A 26,572-nucleotide genomic window follows, 5' to 3' on the forward strand; every position below is an offset into this window, starting at 1 on the left:
CAATTTAAAAAAATAACTCTGACTCTTTAAATTCGGGCCTTTTTATGCCACATGCTAACAGTTTTAAATTGTCCTTTTATAAGCTCATGTGTCCTTTTAACTTGTCATTATTGACATTGTTTACATATATAATCTTAGGTTGAGCTTAGTAGCTTTTATGTATTTTTAGGCTTTGAACCACCTTCAACTGACAAAGGGGAGGGTGTTGTGTAACCATTTTAGTTATAGCTCCATGCACGTTATTTTTCCATAATAGGCCTGCCACTGTCAATTTAACCTAGATATATTTTATTATTCTTACAATAGCCACTTTTGCGGTCTTGTTTTATTTCTCTCTATCTAGCTGTTTTTACCTAGGCCAGCACTACCTTCTCAGACAAGACATTGTTGCTCACTCTGTGCTTCTTCCAAGGCTGCAGTAACATAGATAACCGGTGAATGTGGTTTAAATTTAGTCTCTGACATTCATAGAAGACACACATCCTTACGTAGGGACATTTTCTCAGAACATCAGCTGTTTTATTATAAAAACACTTCCCTGTCCATTACACGTTAGAGGGAGATTCCAGCCAGAGAACCACGACTGTATGCTGATTGCTGAACGCTTCGCTACAGCTGCCTTTGCAGACTTAAGGCCTTTGCTCAGGTATGGGGATAATGTCTTCCCAGGGAAACCTGAAGGGCAGAATTAGAGCTTAAACATGCTGTGTTCTATTATAGCCTAGGTAGGAATTAGTCTATTGACTCTAGAGACAATATGGTAGCATTGTTTTGATGTTTTACTCTTCTTGTCGCAATTTTAATCTTGTCATGCTGTATCGTCCCGGTTATTGCAGTCCACGCGTTTCTATCTAAGATGCAGTCACTTTATTAAAGCATTATTGAAATATATACTGCCTCTGTTTGTCATTGTGTGTGTGAGGCTAATGTAACTGAGAGAAACGGATGAGACCTGAGTGACCAAGGCTTCCCTGAGAAACCAGTTATGTCATGTGCTCGGCTGCCCAATCATCCTGCCCTTGGGTAGAGATGAGGTAATGCTAGTTAGCCGGAGCGGAATCTGGATTTGAGTGACAGGTGTCATCTGTAGTGCGCAGACTCCCACACCGCAGGCGATTCTGCCACTCAAAAGCCAGTAGTCTCAATAGAAGACAAGACCTTTTTATTAGCATTACTGCTCTATTTTTGGGGGGAGGGGTGGGAGAAGCTTCAGATTGCTGCACTAGTGACATGCTTCAAGCACACGTATGTTCAGATTTTCCACCAGTCACCATGTCTAAAATCTAGCAGACCCTGCTCCGTGAAATGCTTTGGAGGTCTTTCTTTCATGAACTTGCATATGAATATTTATTGGTTATGGACCAACTTGTTTTATAATCTCTGCACCACATTGTGTTTCTGGCCATAGTGAGCACTAAGTAATACTGAAGATGTTTCATGGTCAATCCAAAATTTTGAACCAGGCCTTGTTCCCCTTGCGCCCTTCTGTTCACAAAAGCTCCTACTATTGCACCTTATCTCATTGCTTTCTTCTAAAATTATGCCAGTCTTTTAGCTCCTTCATAAGGTCCTCCATACGACATAACAATGTGAACAGCGCTCTAAAGGTCAGAATAGAATCACTTGTCTCCCATTACAAAACCACATGGGGAGGGATTTGCATTCACTTTCACCCCCTCTCCCAGCGGTATCATTGATATTGCTGCATTCTTTGAAGAAGTGCCTGTTAAAGAAATTACAAAATCCTCTCAGACTTTCTACTTGGTCAGTGACCTTATCACATAAGTTGAGTGGAAGTTTTCCGTCATGTGTCAAAGCTGGCAAGTATTTGTTGCAGCAGCAGAGCCTAGTGATACAGGAGAGGAACTAGATCCTGCTATATGGCACAGTTTATCCTCACTGTGCCATCTGACCTGTGAGATCCGAAGATGAAGCGTATCCACTGTATGTATTTTATTTGTTGTTTATGTATCTGAGGTTTTTAATCTTGTACCTGCAATTCACCTGTAACTTATCTGCACTGTCCAGCCACCCACCTCTTCTCCTGTGCTCATTCAGCTGTAAATGTTTGTGTAGTTTTATTTTGCATGCAAGGAGATTGGCAGGAGAGAGCAGTTAAGGTGATATTTAAATAATGGCTCACAGTGTTTGGTGTCAAGAGGTGATATGAGGAGATAATATGTTTGAATTTTGGAAATTAAATCTAATAGAGACTTCTAGCCACAGATTCCTTACTATTGAATTTTCCTAGGCGCCCAGCAGGATTGGGAAGATTTTCTGTGATCAGTACCCCTGCACGCTGGTAGGTGACTTTGTTCATTCTGCGCGGTGTCTGTAGCGTGTACCTAACAGAAGTGACATTGCAGTCACCCATATACGCGCCACTTCGGCATGCAGACATCAGTTCTTTTCTTTCCACGCCAGTTAGAGCTGATCTGGGAAAAGCTACCCCTCAGTCGGTTTTTGACAAAAAAAATTCAAGGTTTTGTCGAAATGTTTTTTTGGTGTGTTGAGGATTTCTTTGAGGAAGACTGGGTTTAGCTGTGTGATACATGTCACTGCTCCGTATTGGTTACAGATCCCCATTTGATCTGTTTATGGTGTATTGAGCGCAACCATGACTCCAAGTAGTGCTTGGAGTGCCATGTCATGTCACCGAAGGCTTTGAGGGAGTGGTCCCTGAAGCTCCTAGCCCGGCAGGTGACACATCTGAGGTCTCAGTCCTGATCAAGGGTAAGGTTGCAAGAGTGCTCCAGCAGCCCCAAGTCCTCTTTGTCACATTCAAAGTCCTCTGTACACTCTGGGAAGAGGCACACGAATCATAAGAAGTTGAAGTGTTCTTCAACTTCTCCCCATCCATCGCTCGAGGTGACGAGTCAGGAACATCTGCGGTCCCAACACGGTTCTGCGGAGTGGTCATCTTTCTGCCTCCCTTCATTTCCGGGAGCCGGAGTGACCCTGCTTCATATTTGAGCTGTGTATTTGAGTGGGCCAACCCCCCTGGAGTGCCTTCAGTCCTCGCAGAGTCAGAGAAGGCCCCTTCAGATTCCACGCTGGCAGCATCAGCCTCGGCTCCGATGGGCCCCCGTGGATCCGATCTCCGATCCGGACCAGCTGTGTCACTGCGATCTTCCCTGACGCCGGTCTTGATGTTGATGCTGCCAGCCCCAGGCTCATTCTGATCCCAGATGACTCGTATTCGGAACAGCATCTATGGACGCCGATTTCAGCGCCAGCAGCACTCATGGGTCTTAGGTTGCTGCCTGACCTCTATTCTGAAGGGCTAAGCATGGGGGAAGAAATAGATGGGGTCACTAGACCCTTTACAACACCAATAAGAAGGACAGGAGTCAATGGACTGGTGTGAGGAACTGGGAGATGGCAGTGGGCTGGGTACCTTCTCAGATACTGGCTTGCTTTCTCCCCCTACAATGGCTATAGAGAAGGGAGCATCTTATGCAGTGGTGGTGAAGAGGGTATCAGACCTCCTCAAGCTGCCCTTGGTGGCAGTCAAGTCTAACATCTTGATGAAATTGCTTCAGCCTGGAGTTTCCTCTTCTGAATCCCTGCTCCCCTTTAACAAAGCACTTACAGATATCCTACTGGGAACCTGGTCCAAGTCCAGTGCAGGGCTCCTGTGAACAGGACAATCGGCCATCGGCCCGTCCCAGGGGACCCATCTTTCCTCACCCAGCTCTCCACTCCGGAAAGCTTGGTGGTTCAGGCTTCCACTTCTCATGGAGCTCCTTGTCGCTGCACCAGACAGGAAATCCAAGAGGTTGGATACCTTAGGCAAGAAAATGTTGTTTCTTTCCACCATCCTTGCATTGCAAGTGCTGTCACACATCCCAGAGGAGGCCCGGCCATTCTCCCCCAAGCTGTCAAGGACAGAAGGGATGCAGTAAAGTTCGCAATCAGGTGTGGTTAGGATACGACCGAGTCGCTGGGCAGAGTGCTTTCATTGATGGTGGCAGTTCAACATCAGGCCTGGCTGAGAACATCTGGCTTTTTGGGGGATGTTCTGGCAAGCCTTATGGACATGCTCTTTGATGCCGCTTGTCTCTTTGGAGAGAAGGCAGACTCTGTGCTGGCGCACTTTAAGGACTGTGTCCAAGTCCCTGGGCCTCTGTGACCACATGTTCCCATCTGTCTTTCATGGACATGGAAGGGTCATGCCACTGCGCCAAACGTAGGCCAGCCACCGTTAATCATAAGATTCCCAAGCTTTGCGTGGGCCCAGTGCATACTGACCCCGGGGGTAGGTAGCCACAATCACCAATCCCTGGCAGCTGCAGCCTATAAGCCCTTCTAATATGACCCTAAAAGGTCATGAGTGTCCCGTTGGTGGGAAATCCCCCATCATCACCACCACCACTGGCAGTCCATTACATTTGTAGGTCGGTTTTATAGATCTTTTGGCGGGCTACTCCTGCCCCTTAGGATCCCCCCCATCTGCCTCCAACACGCGATTGGATGATGGAGAATCATTTGACCTTGCTCCACGAGGAAGTCAGGGCTCTCTTGGCCCAAGGAGCCATAAAGAGGGTTCCAATATCAGAAATAGGCATTGGTTGCTATTCTCAGTACTTTTTGATACCCAAACAGAGCAAGGGTCTTTTTAGGCCTCCGAACCCTCGGTCTCTTCCTCAAAAAGAAGAAATTTAAGATGATCATGGGGCTTAGGTCTTGTTTGCTCTACACCAGGGAGACTGGATGTTAGTGTTGGATTTGCTGGTGGTGTATTTCCATATTCCCATCCTGCCTGCCCAAAGACGTTAACCTGCTTGATATGTAGGCCACAGGCACTTTCAGTTGACCAGCCTACCCTTTGGCGTTACCAGCGCTCCTCGGGTGCTCACCAAGGTGATGGCAGTGGTCTTGGCTCATCTGCTGGGATCAGGGATATCTGTTTTCTCCCTATCTCACTGACTTGCTGTTAAAGGTGGGCAGAACCCAGGCTGTTGTCCTCCACCTCCAGACTACGACGGACCTCCTGCATTCGCTGGGGTTCACTATAAACTTGCTGAAGTCACACCTGACTCCCTCTCAGACACTCTGTTTCATAGGAGCTGTTCTGGACACAGTACCGTTTTGGCCTATGCTCCTGAGCAGCAAGTCCAGGATATTTAGGCTATGATAGTGATGTTTCAGCCTTTTTCCTGGATTTTGGTGATCTTTGACACACATTTCCAAATTCACATCCACATAAATCATCATTGGTTCCTAAGGTTTGATGGGACGGAGTGCCATTATCAATTCAAGGTGCTCCCTTTTGAACTACAGTCGGCTCCTAGGGTCTTTACAGACTGCATGGCGCCAGTAGCTGCGTTCTTGAGAAAACATGGTCTCTAGGTATTCCCCTGCCTGGACGGCTGGTTAGTCAATTGCTCCACATTCCACTCTACAAATGAATTTACTTTGGCTTATCGGCAGCTATTCAAGTCTCTGGGACTCCAACTAAATATGGAAAAGTAATCCCTCATTCCAACTCAGTTGTTGGTATTTCTGGAGTGCAAAGAAAAATGTGGACAGCTGCTTCCCTCCTAAGAAGAAAGTCCACTTCAGTAAGGATGTACAAATCAATGTTGGGGATGCTATCCTTGTGCATCCCATTAATTCCAAACTGTCACCTACGAATGAGACCTCTGCAGGAACAGCTAGATGCTCAGTGGATTCAAATTCACTGCTTTTTCTAGCATATCGTTGACATCACCCCTACGATGAGGAAAGCTCTGATATGGTGGGGAAAGGAAAGCAATATATCTCCAGGTCTCTCCTTTGAAGTGGCATGGCCAAGTTTTTCATAATGACAATAGATACTTCTTTGGACGATTGGGAGCACATCTCTAGGAACTGAGGCTACTGGGCCGCATGACCTCCTGCATCCTACTAGTAACAATGCCAGATGGCATATGTGAGCTCTGCAGTGGGACCTGAAGCTCCAGTGGGTGCAGCATCAGGGGAATCTCTCTGACATTGTCCAGATCTTGGAGGGAACTGCAAACGTTCTGCAGCATGACTAATGAACTGCAATTGGGTCAGAAGCAGACCCCTATCCCTTCCCCAAACAGATCTCACAGTAGTGACAGATGTGTCACTCCTGGGATGGGGTGTCCGTTTGGGAGAGGTGGAGATCAGAGGACTCTGGTCTCTGGCAGAATCGGGTCTCCACATCAATTGCTGGAGCTCCAAGTGATCCGACAGGGATTGAAAGGCTTCCTACCCTCCATCAAGGGAAGGCTAGTGCAGGTATTCACTGACACCAACCCATGTGGTACTTCAACAAACAGGGTGAGGTGGGGTTGTGGGCTGTTTGTATTTGGACATGGCTGGAACAGTAGGGAATATCCCTGGTGGTTCAACATCTGGAAGGTTCTCTGAATGCCAAAGCCGACAAACTTAGCCAATGGTGCCTACCGGATCACAAGTGGCGTCTCCATTCATAGGTGGCGCAAAGTCTCGTTCAGCAGTGGGGAGAGCCTTGGTTAGATGTGTTTGCCTTTGAAGAGAATGCACAATGTTAGTAGATCTCCAGTATTGAATCCTTCATAGATTCACATGCTTGGATCTTTCCCGTCATCGTGGTGGGAGCCCCACTGTATTTAAAATAAGCAGTGCTAAAAAGTACATTGGAATAACATGGGAAAAAGCAATTGACATTAAAACAATGTGAATTGGTTAACAATGACCCAAACTTAAGCCAGTCAGAGGCTGGACCCAGGACCACTTCTCCCCTGTAAAGCCACTATACCTCAGATTTCTAACTGCATGTCTTGTGTGACGGTGTCTCCCTGAGCTCTACTCAGTTGTTACAGTTGGTGAACTTTTGACCCTTGGTATTCCTCTCAAGGATTTCTTTGGATTTAACTTTAAGGTAGTGTGTAAACCTTTAATATGTCTGAAGGATGTAAGAAAAGGCTTTTCAGGACAAGCAGGTCTTGTGGGAAGACAAGACTATTTTATGAGGAGCCTCGTAAAGAGTGCATATATTGTTTATATCCTAAACGTACACCCAAGGATTGTAAGCACTGTAGCACTTTTTCTGCAAAAACTCTTAAGGACAGAGAAGCCAGACTATTTCTATGGCTACAAAAGTAAAAATCCAGGTCCCAGTCTGGTCTGACGAGGAGGAGGGTCCTAATCTCTCTCCACCAGAGCGAAAATGCAAAAATGAGGGCTCTACCTCATCCTGGAAAGACTCTAAAAGGCTAAAGGCTGTGGAAAAATTGAAATTTGAAAAAATAGTCTCTAAGACTCCTCTCCAGGCTCTGGGTATAAGAAACCATCCACCTCCTCTTCTTTTGTGCCGGTCACTCCTCAGAAAAAAGCCCCGTCTACAACAATGAGACTGTCCTTGAGGGTAACAGCTTCAACAACAGTTTTCAAGTCACCGCCGACAAGACAAGTGTCAGCGACTTTCACTGTTATTAAGAAGATCTCTTCATCGATGGCCTTGTCATTGAGCCCGTTGTCAATAAGAAAAAAGCAGCATCCTTTATTGAAAATGTCTGTGCTCAGCTTAGACCAGAGTTGTCGTCACCAGCCATGGTGTCCCCACTGCCTCCGGCCTACCTTCTTGACACTGAGGAATCGTCAGACAGTGATTTTTGGACCTGCATACAGCCCTTCGCAATTGCTAGTTAAATGTCAGTATTCAAAGGTTGATGATGATGACCTTTCAGTAACTATTAAGGGGACTATTCATTTACGGACCAGCAGCAGCCCATATCCCATCGATATGACTAATTTTAGGAGCACTATCCCTACGAAGAGCCCGAAGAACTACGTCAAGCCACAGGGGGAGATACCTTAGCAGTGCCTATCTCTTTAGTCACTGGCTTAAGGCACATGCTAAATGATGATTATTATAAATGCTTTCCAGACTCACATCCGCCTGTCCCTCTCACTCTGGGGTGCACAGAGGCACCTGCTGTGGTACCTTTGCCTGCAAGTCCTATACCAGACTGGACACAAAAAAACAGACCTGTACCCCACACCATTACCATCAGGGATGATTATATAGAAGGTGATCCGGAAGATCAGCCTGAAGGAGGATTACTCCAAGACCCAGGTGCACCGGGTCAAGAATGGGATGACTACATCACTCCATCAACTCTGTCACCTACACCTTCTCCGGCACATTCCCCTCCTGAGGCTATTGGGGGATTTCAGGAGCTCAAGAAACGTGCTACCAAGAGATTTGACCTGCATCTCCGGCTCAAACAAACATAGGGGGTCATTACAACATTGGCGGTAAAAGGCGCTTACCGCCGTGCAGAAGACCGCCAATACACTGCGGCGCCGGCGGTATTCCGCCACAGCTATTATGACACACATCTTGGAATCCGCTTAAATTCAGACACCCACACAACACCGCCACACCAAAGGTCAGTGAGAAACTGGCGGAAACAAATCCTCCACCTCCACGCCAACAGAAACACGCCCATGCTATTACGACCCACGAATCCACGCGGCGGTCTTTCAACCGCAGTATTCCATTGGCGGTACACACCGCCGCGCTCAAAATACACACACATCTCCAAAACACCGCCACATTGGACAATTCAAAATACACACCCCTGATACACATACAAACAACACTCCCACACACCAAACACAATATAAAACACACACCCACATCACCCTCAAACCCCTACGACCAAAAAATCACGAACGAAGGCCAGAGAGAGAGCACAGAATAGACAACCCCATCACACAGAGGCACACAACACCATCACCCACACAACATCCACGCACAAAACACCACACACCACTACACTCACCACACTCATCACCACATACACCACCCCACACATCACCCACACCACCCCATGTCACGCCAAAGACACCCCCACTTCTCCGAGAAGGAGCTCAGGGTCATGGTTGAGGAAATCGTCCGGGTAGAGCCACAGCTATTTGGCTCACAGGTACAGCACACATCAATAGCCAGGAAGAAGGAGTTATGGTGCAGAATAGTGGACAGGGTGAACGCCGTGGGACAGCACCCAAGAAATCGGGAGGACATCAGGAAGAGGTGGAACGACCTACGGGGGAAGGTGCGTTCAACGGTCTCCAGGCACAACATCGCGGTACAGCGGACTGGCGGCGGACTCCCACCTCCTCCCCCACAACTAACAACATGGGAGGAGCAAGCCTTGACCATCTTGCATCCTGAGGGCCTCGGAAGAGTCAGTGGAGGATGGGACACTGGTAAGTTAAATCTTAACTACCATGTCCCCCACCCTACCTGCATGCTATCACACACCCACACCCTCACACGCTCCCCTATCACTCCAAATCCTCACTAATCTACCCATAACACAAACAACCCATCACAACACTAAGCCCTGCATGACACAACTAAGCATGGACACCCCTCACTAAAGCATGCCCACTGCACATACCCAGAACACCCCCCAACCATCATCACACAAACCCACACACAGGAATGCTTGCACTGGGGTACACAAACACCCACCCATTGCACACCATTACACACACACATGCAATAATCATGCTCTTATGCCCCTGCAGAAACACGAAGGACCGTCACCACACCAGAGGGTCCAGACAACACCACTCCACCCCCAGAAGAGGCCCACAGTGACGAGAGCAGCTCTGCCCTACTGGATCCTGATGACCAGCCTGGACCATCGTGGGCCTCGGGACAGTCGCTTCCCCTTGCACAGGCACAGCCCAACACCGACCTTCCACCCTCTGGTAACACCAGCACAGCACCCACCCAGCGGGCCCAAACCTCCCTACCCAGGACAGGTCAATCAGCGGTGTGTCCACCACTACAGGGAACCCAGGCTAACCCGCCACCCCAACAACAACAGGGACCTGGGGGCAGTGGTAGTGGGCACACGGTCCAGGGGACGGAGGCCCAGGAACACAGGGGAACTGGGAGGGCTGCTGTGCGACAGGGAGCGGACAGGCCAAGGGAACCCACTCTCCACGAGGCCCTCTCCTCCATCATGGGAGCATACCACCACTCCCAGGAGACGATGGCGACGGTCCTGGACAAGTTGCAGGAGACCCTGCGCCTGCAGGACGAACTGTATTTGGGGTTCAGGGAGGAGCTCAGGACCATCAGCTCCGCCCTGGGCACCATCGTAGGGGTGCTGAAGGACATACAGCAGACCTTGAGGGACACTGTGGCACTCCAAGGGGCCCCTGACACTAGCCAGGACGATGAACTGCCCACCACCTCCGCCGGCGCTAGTTGACAGGACGCCCCGCCACAGGACCACCACACCAGCACCCCACCCCATGCAGACGGAGAACCACCACGCAAGCGGTCCCTGAGATCCAGGAACAGGACAGAGCAAGATGGCAAGACCCCTGCCAGGAAATGAGACCACCCTGATTGTCCTCCCACTATCCCACTTTGTTACCCTGTCCATACTTAAACTGCCCCAGCTCCACTTCCTATGCCCAGATGGGCAGTGCACCTGTGTGACTAATAGACTGGACTCTGCCATGGACATTCCTCCGCCATCACCCATCCTCATTTTACAAACCCCTCACATTTCAGAGCACTTCAATAAACACCCTTGAAACACAAAACAATCTGGAGTCAGTCTTTGATTTAGTAAATATGTATTATCAATGACAGTGTCATAATGGGTTTCCCATTGTAAGGCTAACATACCTATGTCACACATCACAAGTCCTTGAAGGATGGAAGCAGATGACACGTTGGTAACCACACCTGTAAAACCGTAATGGAAGGGTACAACTCAGTTACCAAATAGTGATTGAATTCGAGAAACAGGATAGAGGTAGACGTGTGAAAGTTAATGTAATGCTAAAAATGAAAATGTTCTCACCTGTGTGTCACTGGAAATATTGCTGTATGACTGACTCCCTGTTGTCGTTGTCTTCTTCCTCAGCTTCATCCTCATCACTGTCCACAGGCTCCACAGCTGCTACAACACCGTCATCTGGATCATCCTCCTGCAGAAAAGGCACCTGGCGTTGCAAAGCCAAATTATGGAGCATGGAGCAGGCGATGATGATGTCGCACACCTTCTTCGGTGAGTAGAATAGGGATCCACCTGTCATATGGAGGCACCTGAACCTGGCCTTCAGGAGGCCGAAGGTGCGTTCGATCACCCTCCTAGTCCGCCCATGGGCCTCATTGTAGCGTTCCTCTGTCCTGTTCCTGGGATTCCTCACTGGGATCAGTAGCCAGGGAAGGTTGGGGTAACCAGAGTCCCCCAATAGCCATACATGATGCCTCTGGAGTTGACCCATCATATCAGGGATGCTGCTATTCCGCAGGGTGTAGGCGTCCTGCACTGAGCCAGGGAACATAGCATTTACCTGCGAGATGTACTGGTCTGCCAAACAGACCATCTGGACATTCATTGAATGATAACTCTTCCGGTTCCTGTACACCTGTTCACTCCTGTGGGGGGGGGACCAGAGCTACATGGGTCCCATCAATGGCACCTATGACGTTGGGGATATGTCCAAGGGCATAGAAGTCACCTTTCACTGTAGGCAAAACCTCCACCTGAGGGAAAATGATGTATCTCCTTACGTGTTTCAGCAGGGCAGACAACACTCTGGACAACACGTTGGAAAACATAGGCTGGGACATCCCTGATGGCATGGCCACTGTTGTCTGAAAATACCCACTTGCAAGGAAATGGAGCACTGACAGCACCTGCACGTCAGGGGGGATTCCAGTCGGATGGCGGATTGGTGACATCAGGTCTGGCTCCAACTGGGTACATAGTTCCTGGATTGTGGCACGGTCAAACCAGTAGGTGACGATGACATGTCTCTCTTCCATTGTCAACAGGCCCACCAGCGGTCGGTACACCGGAGGATTCCGACCATCTTCTCATATGTCCCAGCTGACGGTGCCTACAAAGGACAACAGCGAAGAACCAGTAATTATTCCTCCAGGTATGTACCCACAGTTACACACAAGACTACACCACTCACAAAACCCTTCCTGTATGTGTATTGAGTGTAGGCCTAGCTATGTGTGACGCAGTAGGAAATTAAGCCATGTGGGCCCCTGAAATGGCGGCTGCCTGACCTCTAAACTGGGACAATGGGATTGTGGGGTAACTGCGCTGGCCTTGCACACCGTCGTGGAAGGCGGTCGTAGACCGCGGCGCAATGCTGCATTGGTTAACATTGGACCCTATGGGTCCCAGGAGCCAATGAACAGGTGCGCTGGCGGTGATGATGCGCACCGCTGCCGACGTCACCGCCGCGGACGTCACAGCCATTTTCTATCTGTTCAATCACTAGATACCTGACCTTCGACAGGAGAGGACCTACACTACAAGTGCTGCTGTGACCTCGGTCTGGAAGCGACGATGGCTGCTGCGTCTGGGGAAAGGGCCCCTGCCTTCACTGCACAGGAGTTGGAGAAACTGGTAGACGGGGTCCTCCCCCAGTACACGCTACTCTACGGTCCTCCAGACCAACATGTTATTCACAGGGAGCACTTTGTATGGGCTAGGCCTGGGTGGAGAGGGCTGGGTGGAAGAGGGAAGGGGGCAGAGTTTATAGCACAACAATGCATGGGAATGAATGGGCCACATGGCCAGAGTAGGGAGGGGGCCACTCACAACGACGGTGCAGTTGGTAATGACTGTTCCTCTTCCCTTGCGCATGTCATGTAGGTCAGCGCCCACCAGAACAGGGACATTTGGCGTGCCATCGCCAAGGAGGTCTGGACCCTGGGGGCCCACCAGAGACGGGGCAACCACTGCCGTAAAAGATCGGAGGACATTCGTCGCTGCAGCAAGAAGACGGCGGAAGCTCAGCTGGGGATGGCCTCCCAACGTGGGAGGGGTGCCCGTCGCACCATGACCCCCCTGATGTTCCGGATCCTGGCGGTGGCCTACCCTGATTTGGATGGGCGCTTGAGGGCATCACAGCAGACACAAGGGGTGAGTACAACAACATTCTGCTGACTTTGCGTGCAGTGGAGGTGGGCTGTGGGTGTCCCTAGGCCAGGGCGAGTTAGGTAGGCAAGGCCCCTCCGTAATGTAGGCCACGTGGCACTCTACCCCACCTCAGCAGAGTGCCAAGTCGAGGTACAGTTGTCCCTGTGGCATACATGTGCGCAGATGTCCACCATTGACATGTAGGCTATATACCAGAAATTGCATGTGCAGAGGGCAGGAGCATGGCGTAATGCAGGGGGCTGCTGCGTCTGTCTTGTCCGCCAACGGTAGCGGTAATCCATGCACTCAACCTGTCTTTGTTCTGTCGTTCCCCCCCCCTTTTTGTGCTCTCCCTGTTCTTTTGTGCATCAGCATCAACAGGCGGAGGTACAGTGGCACCGGAGCACGAGGAAGCTGCATCCCACATGGCCATGGAGGGCCACACCACAGACTCTGAATACACCAGTGGGACGGAGGGCGTGGGGAGCTTCACGTCTGTCACCGGATCACCAAACAGCGACACAGACTCATCTACCGAGGGGAGCTCCCTTGTGGTGGCGACACCATCTGTGCCCCCCACTTCTACAGGTACAGCCGCCACCTCCCCTACCAGCACCGCCCTCCCAGCAGCCCCTCAGCGTTCGCCCCGTGCCCGCTCACCCAGGAGGGTGGGCATCACCTTCGCCCCAGGCACCTCAGCCCCTGTCACCACTGCTGCCCTCAGTGAGGAGGCCATTGACCTCCTCAGATTACTCACTGTTGGGCAGTCTACCATTGTGAATGCCATCCAGGGTGTAGAAAGGGAGTTGCAACACGGTAATGCATTCCTGGAGGGCATTCATTCTGGTCAGGCTGCCCTTCATCAAACCCTGCAATCTCTGGCCTCAGCACTGATGGCAGCCGTTGTCCCTGTGTCTAGCCTCCCCCCTCCAACTTCCTCCACCCAGACCCAATCTCCTGTACCCCAGCCCATCCCAAGCACACTTACAGACCAGCATGCACACAAGTCAACACACACAAGTAGCTCAAGCAAACATAGGCACCACACACACCACAGGCACTCACGCAAGCCTCACCCACGTACAGACACAGCAACATCCACTGCCTCCACTGTGTCCCCCTCCTCCTCTTCTCCCTCCTTCCTCCCAGTCTTGTCTACACACACACCTGCATGCACCACATCTACAGGCACCATGAATCGCACAAGGACACCCAGCACCACAAGCCTCTCACCTGCACTCACCACCTCCACTGCCATTTACACGTCCCGTGTCCTCTCCCAGTGTGTCTGTGACGCCCCCTCCCAAAGTACACAAACGCCGGCAATCACTCACCCAACATCCGTCCACCTCACGACAGCCTCCAATACCTACACCTGAACCCAAAACACCTAAAGTGACACCTCCTACAACCACCTCCTCTTCCTCCACTCCTAGACCCCCTCCAGCTACCCATCCCAGTGTTCGTCAGAAACTGTCCCTCTGTAAAGTTGACCTTTTTGCCCCCATCCCACCCCCTCCAATTCATCAGTCCCGTTGTAGCGCCTCAGCCAAAAAGCCTCCAATACCAGTGGTGCCTGTTCAAGGTTTGTGGAGTGCACCGGCCACCAGGGCAGGCAGTAGGACCCGGAGCCAAGGCACTGGCAGCCCACCCCGTGTAAAGGCTCTAAAATTGGAGAGTGGACGACAGGACCGTGTTAAGACTCCTGGTGGGAAAACAACTGACATGGGTTCCAAGGGGATTGGAGAGTCAGCTGTGACTCCACCAAAGGTGGGGAAGGGCCAGTGGAAGTCTGCCCAGCCTGTTGTGAGTGTCACGGCGGAGAAGTGCGCCATCATTTCCGGCGGTCGACACACAACCGCCAGCACCGTCGTCACTGGTCAGGAGACCACCGCCAGAGTCACAGCCCTGGAGGGCCCAAGTATCGTCACTGGTCAGGAGACCACCGCCGGAGTCACAGCCCAGGAGGGCCCAAGTATCGTCACTGGTCCAGAGACCACCGCCGGAGTCACAGCCCAGGAGGGCCCAAGTATCGTCACTGGTCCAGAGACCACCGCCGGAGTCACAGCCCAGGAGGGCTCAAGTATCGTCACTGATCCGGAGACCACCGCCGGAGTCACAGCCCAGGAGGGCCCAAGTATCGTCACTGGTCAGGAGACCACCGCCAGAGTCACAGCCCAGGAGGGCCCAAGTATCGTCACTGGTCCTGAGACCACTGCCAGAGTCACAGCCCACACAAGTATCGTCACTGGTCCAGAGACCACCGCCGGAGTCACAGCACATGAGGGCTCAAGTATCGTCACTGGTCCAGAGACCACCACCAGAGTCACAGCCCAGGAGGGCCCAAGTATCGTCACTGATCAGGAGACCACCGCCAGAGTCACAGCCCAGGAGGGCTAAAGTATCGTCACTGGTCCAGAGACCACCGCCAGAGTCACAGCCCAGGAGGGCCCAAGTATCGTCACTGGTCCAGAGACCACCGCCAGAGTCACAGCTCAGGAGGGCACAAGTATCGTCACTGGTCCGGAGACCACTGCCAGAGTCACAGCCCAGGAGGGCACAAGTATCGTCACTGGTCCGGAGACCACCGCCGGAGTCACAGCCCAGGAGGGCACAAGTATCGTCACTGGTCCGGAGAGCACCGCCAGAGTCACAGCCCAGGAGGGCACAAGTATCGTCACTGGTCCAGGGACCACCGCCGGAGTCAGTGTCCTGGAGGGCCCAAGTATTGTCACTGGTCAGGAGACCACCGCCGGAGTCAGTGCCCTGGAGGGCCCCGGCTGCCACAGCCCCGCTGGGCAATGATGGAACGTCATGCCACACACCAATGCCCAGTGTAGAAAACGTCATGCCACACACCAATGTCCGTATCTGAACAGCCATGTCAAAGCACCGCTGAACAGGGCAAAGACCGCCATGTCAAAGCACCGCTGAACAGGGCAAAGACCGCCATGTCAAAGCACCGCTGAACAGGGCAAAGACCGCCATGGCAAAGCACCGCTGAACAGGGCAGCAAAGACCGCCATGGCAAAGCACCGCTGAACAGGGCAGCAAAGACCGCCATGGCAAAGCACCGCTGAACAGGGCAGCAAAGACCGCCATGGCAAAGCACCGCTGAACAGGGCAAAGACCGCCATGGCAAAGCACCGCTGAACAGGGCAAAGACCGCCATGGCAAAGCACCGCTGAACAGGGCAAAGACCGCCATGGCAAAGCACCGCTGAACAGGGCAAAGACCGCCATGGCAAAGCACCGCTGAACAGGGCAAAGACCGCCATGGCAAAGCACCGCTGAACAGGGCAAAGACCGCCATGGCAAAGCACCGCTGAACAGGGCAAAGACCGCCATGGCAAAGCACCGCTGAACAGGGAAAAGACCGCCATGGCAAAGCACCGCTGAACAGGGCAAAGACCGCCATGTCAAAGCACAGCTGAACAGAGCAAAGACCGCCATGTCAAGGCACAGCTGAACAGAGCAAAGACCGCCATGTCAAGGCACCGCTGAACAGGGCAAGCACCGGGTAGGAATGAATGGCCCGCCACATCAGGCATCCTTATCCCATGTGCAGCAGCGACGGTGACAGGACAGGAACTTTCACGGGGAGACTCATCCAGTCTGGGCACCAGTCCCCCCCAGTACCAGTAGAGACCTGTATCTACTTGAGAGACTGTGGCTTTGCACTCCCCAGGATGGCACAGTGGGCAAGCCACCCAGTGTAGAGACTTGAGAGACTGTGGCTTTGCACTCCCCAGGATACATCAATGGGCATGGAGCCCGTCGTGGATCTGGCTTTGCAGTTATCTGGCTGAGGTGCCCCCCCTTCCCTTCCCCCTGAGGTGCCTGTATTACTTCTATCTGATGCCCCGGCAGTGTTCTCTCCGATTGTGGTCAGGTATCCTTTGTGGGCCTCGCCCATGCATTTTTGGACTGTTGGTGCACGGACATTGTTATTTACACATCTGCACTACTTCTCGTATTGTATATAATTATGACTGATTTTCAAATATATATCTGTATATTTTTTTATGACATGTGTTTGGTGGGTGTCCCCCTAACTTTTGCCTCCCCCATGTCGTAGGTGCAGTACTCACCGTTGTCTTCGGCGCCTACGTAGCTGTTGGTCGTAGAGGAGCAGAAACACAAGGGCAGGGAGTATTTGGAGTTCCGCTCCACGGAGTCCTCGTTCCTCGTGGGATGTGTTCAGGTGAGCGTTTTCCCATAGCAAAAGCTGTTTCCTCCGTGTTTTTATCCACGGTGAATCCGCCCCGGAAAAGGTGGCCGATTGGCGGGTTGTAATACTGTGGGCGGTACATTGTCTTCCGCCTGTCTGTTGGCGGTGTCCGCCGCGCTGCTTGTTTACACCACCATGGCGGGCGGTGTGTTAAAGTGGCTGTCTTTGTTGGCGGTTTCCGCCAGGGTCATAATTCCCTTTTTTTGTCCGCTTCCCTGTTTGCGGTATTTCCGCAGCTTTAACACCGTCTGCCAGGGTTGTAATGACCACCATAATGTTTTCTGTGCGATTTTAAGGACTCAGCAAGGAAATCTGTCCCATCTATCAAATATATGTGGGGCTAAGGTTTGAAGTTGATGAAAAACCCAGTGTTGGTCACTGTTGTGGTTCCTCGCATGGACAAAAAATATAAGATCCCGGGTTCATCATTGGCAGGCTCGATAGGGCATCCACGGCCAGATTCAGTAGTCATGCAAGTGGCACAGAGACACTCCAGGGACCCATTTACCCCTTGTTCAGCTCCACCGGATAAGAAAGGCCGAAGACCCAACAGCAGTGACAAACGCTTTCCAGCAATGGCAGCCACCTCCATCAGAGTGTTAAATGCAAAGTCCATTCTGAGTCAGTATGACACCAAATGTGTTCAGGTCTCACATCTCTTCTCGACCACCTTCCAGAAGACAGGAAGGAGGAAGCAAAATACATTCTGCAGGAGGGTGCCAGAGCGTCATCCGAGATCATTGATACAGCAATGGACTTATCTTCTATCGCCTTTAGGCAGATGGCAGGTGCAGCAGTCCAGGGCTGGTTGAAGGTCACCTCATTTCGCCCTGAGGTCCAGGGCAAAATATTGGATATGCCCTTTGATAGGGAGAATTTATTAGACCAGCATGTGGATGACGCCCTTCAGGCCATCAGGGCTGACATGGACACTGAGAACTCCCTGGGAATGCTGCAACAAAAGCATTTTCAGTCCTTTGGTGGGGGAAGAGGAAGAAGGCAGTACACACAGAGGCCCTCTTATCAGTTGTACAGATGCCAACCATACGCACAGCAGGGATATCAACCACAGTACACCAGGCAACAGTAGCATTACAGGGCCACTAACACCGCTTACTCTAAGCAGCCTGCTTGAAGGAGGCTGTCACTGGCAGTAGAAGCCCAAGAATCTGCAAGACAACAGTGAGGTTTCTATGGCACTAGTCGTCTCATACCACCACAGCCAACACTTGAACCACCACCACCTCTCTGCTTTTTACAATCAATGGAACAGTATCACCACAGACAAATGGGTGTTAGACATCATATATGAGGGTCACACCCAGGAATTTCTGCAAAAGCTCCGCTGTCATCTTTCTCAAGAGAGCACATCAACACCTCTTCTCCTAAAGCAGGACATTTCTGCCCTTCTCTTAAAGGGAGCTATAGAAGAAGTTATTTTCCAGCAACACAGCAAAGCTTTCCATTCCAACTTCTTACTAAAAAAGAAGAATTCCGGGAAATGGAGACAGGTCGTGGATCTCAGAGAGCTAAACACATACATAAAAAGCAACCCTTACGGATGCTGCTGTCTTTGCAGGAGATTCTGCTGATGGTCAATAGAAGAGAGTTCATGACGTCTCTCGATCTCTTAGATGCATATTTCCACTTTCCCATCCACACAAATCATCATTGGGTCCTCTGGTTCGAGGTTGTGGGGGTTCCACTATCAATTCAAGGTTCTCTTTTGTGGACTATGGTCGGCTCCTAGGGTCTTTAAAAAGTGCATGGCGCCAGTAGCTGCTTTCTTGAGAGGACACGGTCATCAGCTATTCCCCTACCTGGATGATTGGTTAGTCAAGGGATCCACATTTTGGTGTATGAAAGAATCTACCTTGGCTTGTCAGCAGCTATGCACGTCTCTGGGGCTCCAACTAAATATGGAAAAGTCATTACATTCCAACTCAGTCGTTCATATTTGGGGGGGCCATTATAGACTCTGCGGTTGCCAGAGCTTACCTGACCACAGAGAGAGTACAAAGAATAATGCGGACAGCTGCTTCCCTCCTAAGAAGAAAGTCCACTTTAGTGAGGATGTACAAATCAATTTTGTGGATCCTATCCTTGTGCATTCCATTAATTCCTTGCCTATGAATGAGACCTCTGTAGGAACAGCTAGATACTCAGTGGATTCAAAATCACGGCTCATTCGAGGAGATCATCAACATCACCCCTACGATGAGGAAAACTCTGTCATGGTGGTTAAAGGAAAGCAATATATCTCCAGGTCTCTCCTTTGAAGCGGCAAGGCCAAGTTTCATGATGACAACAGATGTTTCTTTGGACAGTTCGGTAAGTACATCTCCAGGACCTAAAAATCTGTGGGAAAGGGTCTATCCAGGAAGAGCAGCGTCCCTTGGCATCACAATATCCCCGCATCGCAGTGAGGAGCCAAGTCTGTGCTCCAGGAAACCGACGCATTGCCTTGCAGCATGGAACGAAATGACGCATCGCCTTTGCGGCGCCAGAAAAATCAACACATCTCCTCTCTGGCTCTTCGGAGTCGTTATGTTTGATGCACCCCAGTTACTGTGTGTTAAAAGGATACACCACTGAGTTTTAAGGATTGAGCCTCATTTAAACCTTTAAAAAGTGATATTCATATTGGAATTTTGTTGTTTGGTCTTATTTTATTAAGATAAATATTATCTATTTTCCTAAACTAGTGTGGAGTATTTTTTATGGTGTTTCCACTGTTTAACTGTACGAGTTATTGCACAAATACTTTACACATTGACATCTAAGTTAAGTCTGCCTGCTAAGTTAGCTCTGTGACAAGCTACCGGAGGGTAAGTACAGGATAATTTAGGTTGTGTTGTGACTTCCGCTGACTAGGACTGTGGTTCCTATTTGGGCAGGGTGCATACCTCTGCCAACTAGAGACTCAGTTTCTAACGCACATCAGCATGCTAGAACTGAATGCTGTTTCCCTAGGGCTACAGCCATTTCTACCCAGGAATTGTGGATCCTCTGTCCTGGTCAGAACAGACCTCACCTCCACAGTGTTTTATTTTGCCAAACAAGGGGGCACGAAGTCAAAGAAGCTTTTCTCCCAGTCCAGCAAATTTGGGAGCGGCTACTAACGCACAGCATATCATTGCAAGTCAAACATGTTCCAGGCATAGACAGTGTTTGGTCAGATTGCTCTCAGAAGGACAATCAATCAGTGCCACAAATGGGAGTTGGATCACGACAACTGTTTCATGTCTTCAAAAAATGGGGTACCCCAAAACTCAACGTTTTTGTGACTCTATCCAACAAGAAGTGTGAAAGGTTTGCAGGCGGATATCCCCCAGAAAGGGTCTTAGGAAAATGTGCTTCAGATTCAATGGACAAGCATGTTTGCCTATGTGTTCCCACCTTTCCCTCTCATTCCTAGAATGTTGAGCAAGATGAAGAAAGAGCCATGTCATCTCATTCTAATAGCCTCGGCATGGCTGAGACAGTATTTGTATACGGAAATTCTCCTACTGTTGGTGTGTCCACCCATCCAGTTTCAGCCGATGGACAACCTAATGTCCAAGAGCGACAGTCAGATATTGAATCCACAAATACAGTCTCTCAATTTGTCAGCATGGCACCACATGGACATGATTTTAGATCTCTAGTCATACCAACAGAATCTATCCATTTTAATTTTCCACAAATAAATCTCATATCGCAAAATGGAAGTGATTCTGATGCTGGTGTCTCAAAGATGGCCTACATCCTTTTCGTACAGCTCCTGCCATATCTTCTTCACTCGGCAAAGTTAGGCTTGACACACTCATCCACCAAAGTGCATTTAGCATCAATTTCCAGATTTTGCAGAAAGACTTAAGAAATATCTCTGTGGTCCACTAGACTAGAGAAGGAATTCATGACTCGCCCGTTCAGGGCCTTCCCACCAATCAAACTCCTGGCTACATCCTGGCAGTTGAATACAGTTCTTTCCCAGCTCATGAAACCACCTTTTGAACCTATTCATAAGGTTGACATAAAGTATGTCTCATGGAAGATGGCCCTTTATTGACACTCACATTGGCCAAGAGGGTTAGTGGGATTCACGCCTTTACAATCTTTGAACCTTTTCTACACTTCAAAGATGACAAAGTATAATTGACAGCAAACCCAAAATTAAGTCATTAAGTTCCTACCTCTTTTCACTTGAATGAACCTATCATTTTGACAACATATTTTAAGATTCCTTCAGCAGCAGCGAAGGCTCTCCATTCACTAGACTTCAAACGCTGTTTGAAATTCTACATTCACCAGACTAAAGTTTTTAGAAAATCTTATCAGTTTTTCGTCTCTTTCACAACTCCTATATAGAGTTATGCACTCTCAAGAAGCAGCATAGCTCACTGGATATCGACAGCAATGACTTTTGCCACGATAAAGCAGGAAAACTAATGTTAAGTAAAGTGGCTGCACACGCGACAAGCAACATGGCTACATCCATAGCCTTATTTGCTGGAGTGTGGCTTCTAGACATCCTGCAGGGCAGCAACATGGTCTAATGCCCACACTTTCACCAAGCATTACCGTTTGGATTCAACATGGAAGGCAAATGCGTAAGTTGGGCAGGCAGTCTTATGTAACCTTTTTCATTAAGGTACAGATTATCTTTTAGTTTGTTTTATTGTTCATATACTCGTTCAATGCATTGTTGTAATTGATGGCTTGTGTTACAGCTTCTTTTATCAGCTGATAAGCTCCTTGATTCATATCTTATTTCAGGTTAAACTTCATAAAGAGTGGTTCTGCCTATACGCTCTAGGTTTACTTACTGCTAGCTACTCTGATTCAAGCATGTGAATCTATGAAAAATTCAATACTGGAGAATAAACAAGTTACTTACCTGCACATTGTGATTCACCAGTATTGATATCTTTCATAGATTCACATGCGACCCGCCCACCTCCCTGTTTAGGCATACCACTCTTATATACTATATATATATGCAGGTTCTGCAGGGGAGAAGTGGTCTTGAGTCCAGCCTCTGATTGGCTGACGTTTGGGTCTGTTAAACAAAAACAATGTGAATTGGTTAACAATGTCAATCCCTTTTTCCATGTTATTCCAATGTACTTTTTGGTACTGCTTATTTTAAATACCGTGGGGCTCCCACCATCATGACAGATAAGATTGAAGCATGCGAATCTATGAAAGATATCAATACTGGAGAACCACAATGTACAGGTAAGTAATGTGTATGCTTTGCAAGCTGCAGTTCCCAAGGTGGCTATTGCTCGGAGACACTCTTCGTCTCGAGTGGAGCTCAGGCTTCTTGTACCATCCATACCACTCCTGCACAGAGTTCTCAAGAAGCACAGGAACTACCGGACCCAAGTCATCCTTGTGGCTCTGGGCTGGGCCAGCAAATTCTGGTATCCCAAGCTTCTGCACTTGAGTATCGATCCTCAGATCATGCTGCCCCATTCACGCTCCTCTGCATCCCTCTAAAGAAGAGGAGTGAATCCACCATTTATACCCAAAAAGAGTGTTGTCGTTCTACTTTGACTGCACAAAAGAATTCTGTGTGGACGACCAACTCTCCGTGTGGTATGTTGGAGCAAAGAAAGGTTGGGCAGTACAGAAGCGAAACATTTCCTGCTGGGTTGTTCTGTATACAAATCTGCTGCACTTTGGCTAAAAAACAGCCTTCTGAGGGCTTGAGGGCTCATTCTACCTGAGGAAAAGCTGCCACCACTCCGTTAGAACATAGAATCCCAGTCCTGGACATCTGCCAGGCAGCAACGTGGGCATCTCTGCAAACATTTACCAAACAGTACTGCTTGGACAGTCGGGTCTGCAGGGACAGGCATTTGCGGTAACAAATTATCTGGTAGAGACAATATCTAGCCACAGATTCCTTACCGACCCACCCAGTCCTCCCCGCTCTGCGGACAGATTTCTAGGGTTAGAGATGATCCCTTTCAGGGCACTAGTTTGGACACACCCATATCAGTGCAGTTCAAACTCTGCGCTCCTGGCGTGGACAGTTGAGGAAAGTTGTGAAAAGTATCTGACGTCCACGAGGCGAGGTAGCGCATATAGGTGACCGCAACATAACTTCATGCAACCTCTGCGCGGAACTGAACAAAGCCACCTACCGGCGCTCAGGGTTACTGCTCATGAAAAATCTTCCAGATCCAGTCTGACAGCAGGGGAAATTCAAAGGGAAGGAATCTGCAACTAGATATTGCCTCTATCAGATAATTTGTTACCGAAATGAAAAAAAGTGCCCCTTTTTTACATGGTCAGTCCCCCACTTTCTTGCCTAGTATCTGATATGATTTAGACTAAAAGTGCACTGGATCCCAGATAAGCATGTCCCAAGTGACAGGTCTCTTTCCCCAAAACTGCACAGTCTCTTCCCAATTGGCAAAACCTTTAGCAGCCTCTGTAGGTCCCTAATAAATGGTATCCCTGGTACCTATGGCCTGGGGTACTAAGGAGGGTCCTTAAGGGCAGCAGCAAGAATTGTGCCACCCTAAGGGACCCCCCCAGACACATGACAGGCTGCAATTGCAGGCTGCATGTCTTGGTGTAGACAAAAGTAAAAACCCAACATGGCACACAGCCTGTGTTCCTTGTCCCCTAAACACGGTATGCAGTATATGCAAGTCACCTTTCTAGCAGGCCTTACAGCCCTAAGGCAGGGTGTATTATGTCCCTCCTATGTCTTTGTCGATTCTCAGACATAGTGACCAAGGAAGCCACTTTAAATACATGTTCTGGACACCTTCTCACTACGAGTTCACCAGCTACATGATGGCTTCACTAAAGCTAGGGATGTTTGGTATCAAATATCTTGTATTGGTGCACCCACACTGATGCCAGTGCACCCGTTAGGGCACCTTAGAGGTGCCCCCTGAAAGCCTTACCAAATACTAGTGTGTTAACTGACTGATCCTGACCCGTTTAGCCACCTTATTCACGTTTCTGCAGGTGCCCAGTTCCCCCCTGGGAGTCTGTCAAACACGAACTCCACAGTTCCATAATGGCTACACTGAAAACTGGGAAGTTTGGTATCAAACTTCTCAGCAAAATAAATGCACACCGATGCCAGTGTGCAATTTTATTGTAAAATACACCCAGAGGGCATCTTAAAGATGCCCCCTGAATACCTACCCGTCTTCTAGTGTAGGCTGACCAGTTCATGCCAGCCTGCCACACACCAGACATGTTGCTGGCCACATGGGGAGAGTGCCTTTGTCACTCTGTGGGCAGGAACAAAGCCTGTACTGGGTGGAGGTGCTTCTCACCCTCCCCCCTTCAGGAACTGTAACACCTGGCGGTGAGCCTCATTGGCTCACCCCTTTTGTTACAGCGCCCCAGGGCATCCCAGTAAGTGGAGATGTCTGCCCCTCCGGCTCTGCCCCCACTTTTGGCGGCAAGGCTGGAGGAGATACTGAGAAAAACAAGGATGAGTCACCCACCAGCCAGGACAGCCCCTAAGGTGTCCTGAGCTGAGATGACCCCTGCCTTGAGAAATCCTCCATCTTGAGTTTGGAGGATTCCCCCAATAGGATTAGGGATGTGCCCCCATCCCCACAGGGTGGAGACACAAAGAGGGTGTAGCCATCCTCAAGGAAAGTAGCCATTGGCTACTGCCCTCCCAGACCTAAACACACCCCTAAATTCAGTATTTAGTGGCTCCCCAGATCCCAGGAAATCAGATTCCTGCAACCTGAAGAAAGGACTGCTGACCTACAAGCCTGCAGAGAAGGAGGAAGACGACCACTAATTTGGCTCCAGCCCTACCGGCGTGTCTCCAACTTCGAAAACCTGCTCCAGCGACACATCCGACAGGAACCAGCGACCTCTGAAGCCTCAGAGGACTGCCTTGGACTACAGGACCAAGAAACTCCTGTGAAAAGCAGCCCTGTTCAAAACCTGCAACTTCTTTGCAATAAAGAAGCAACTTCCAAAGACTTCTTGTTTCCCGCCGGAAGCGTGAGACTCTACACTCTGCACCCGACACCCCCGGCTCGACCTGAAGAAAACCAACACCTCAGGGAGGACTCCCCGACGACTGCGAGCCCGTGAGTAACCAGAGACGACCCCCCCCCCGAGCCGCGACAGAGACACCTGCAGAGAGAATCCAGAGGCTCCCCCTGACCGCGACTGCCTGTAACAAGGGACCCGACGCCTGGAACCAGCACTGCACCTGCAGCCCCCAGGACCTGAAGGAACCGAACCTCAGTGCAGGAGTGACCCCCAGATGACCCTCTGCCTAGCCCAGGTGGTGGCTGTCCCGAGAAGCCCCCACGTGCCTGCCTGCACCGCTAGAGTGACCCCTGGGTCCCTCCATTGTTTCCTACCTGAAACCCGACGCCTGCTTTGCACACTGCACCCTGCCGCCCCTGTGCCGCTGAGGGTGTATTGTGTGCCTTCTTGTGCCCCCCCCCAGTGCTCTATAAACCCCCCTGGTCTGCCCCCGAGGATGCAGGTACTTACCTGCTGGCAGACTGGAACCAGAGAACCTCTATTCCCCATAGGCGCCTATGTGTTTTGGGCACCTCTTTGATCTCTGCACCTGACTGGCCCTGAGCTGCTGGTGTGGTAACTTTGTGGTTGCCTTGAACCTCCGACGGTGGACTGCCTATGCCCCAACCTTGAGACTTGTAAGTGTTTTACTTACCTCCAAAACTAACCTTTACTTACCTTCCCCAGGACCTGTTGATTTTTGCACTGTGTCCACTTTGAAAATAGCTTATTGCCATTTTTACAAAGACTGTATGTGATATTGCTTTCATTCAAAGTTCCTAAAGTATCTAAGTGAAGTACCTTACATTTAAAGTATTAACTGTAAATCTTGAACCTTACCAGGAATAAGTCTTTGAGTGTGTGTTCCTCATTTATTGCCTCTGTGTGTGTACAACAAATGCTTAACACTACCCTCTGATAAGCCTACTGCTCGACCACACTACCACAAAATAGAGCATTAGAATTATCTACTTTTGTCACTATCTTACCTCTAAGGGGAACCCTTGGACTCTGTGCACACTATTTCTTACTTTGAAATAGTGTATACAGAGCCAACTTCCTACACACCTCCTCCCTGCAGGATGGACATTCCAGGGTGGGAAGCTTCAAAGGCCTATCTGCTTTTGTAACGCAACCCAGATCTCTCTAAATGGCACAGTTGACCCCCCCCCCCCCCTGTCTTGACCCCACTATTGACAGCAGAACAGGTGGGAAAATTAGACATATTAGGAGGTGTGCCCACTTCATGCCAGTCCCACCCCTAAGGTGAATGAGCTGAAGTGGAGGAATTTAAAAAGTGGTGTCCATCTTGGCATAGAAGGAAATGAGTCACTAGGGTCAGAGTTCAATCAATCAAAAAAAATTATAAAGCGTGCTACTCACCCGTGAGGGTCTCAAGGCGCTTGGGGGGG

General features: G+C 49.9%; 1 protein-coding gene across 1 annotated transcript in view; it reads left to right on the forward strand.

The window, feature by feature from the left end:
- The window catches only part of RHOT2 (ras homolog family member T2), a 398,937-nt gene that overhangs the window by 67,069 nt on the left and 305,296 nt on the right, over positions 1-26,572 (forward strand). The gene's annotated exons all lie outside the window — the stretch shown is intronic.

This window comes from Pleurodeles waltl, chromosome 10 (assembly GCF_031143425.1).
Source record: "Pleurodeles waltl isolate 20211129_DDA chromosome 10, aPleWal1.hap1.20221129, whole genome shotgun sequence".
NCBI classification, from domain to species: domain Eukaryota; kingdom Metazoa; phylum Chordata; class Amphibia; order Caudata; family Salamandridae; genus Pleurodeles; species Pleurodeles waltl.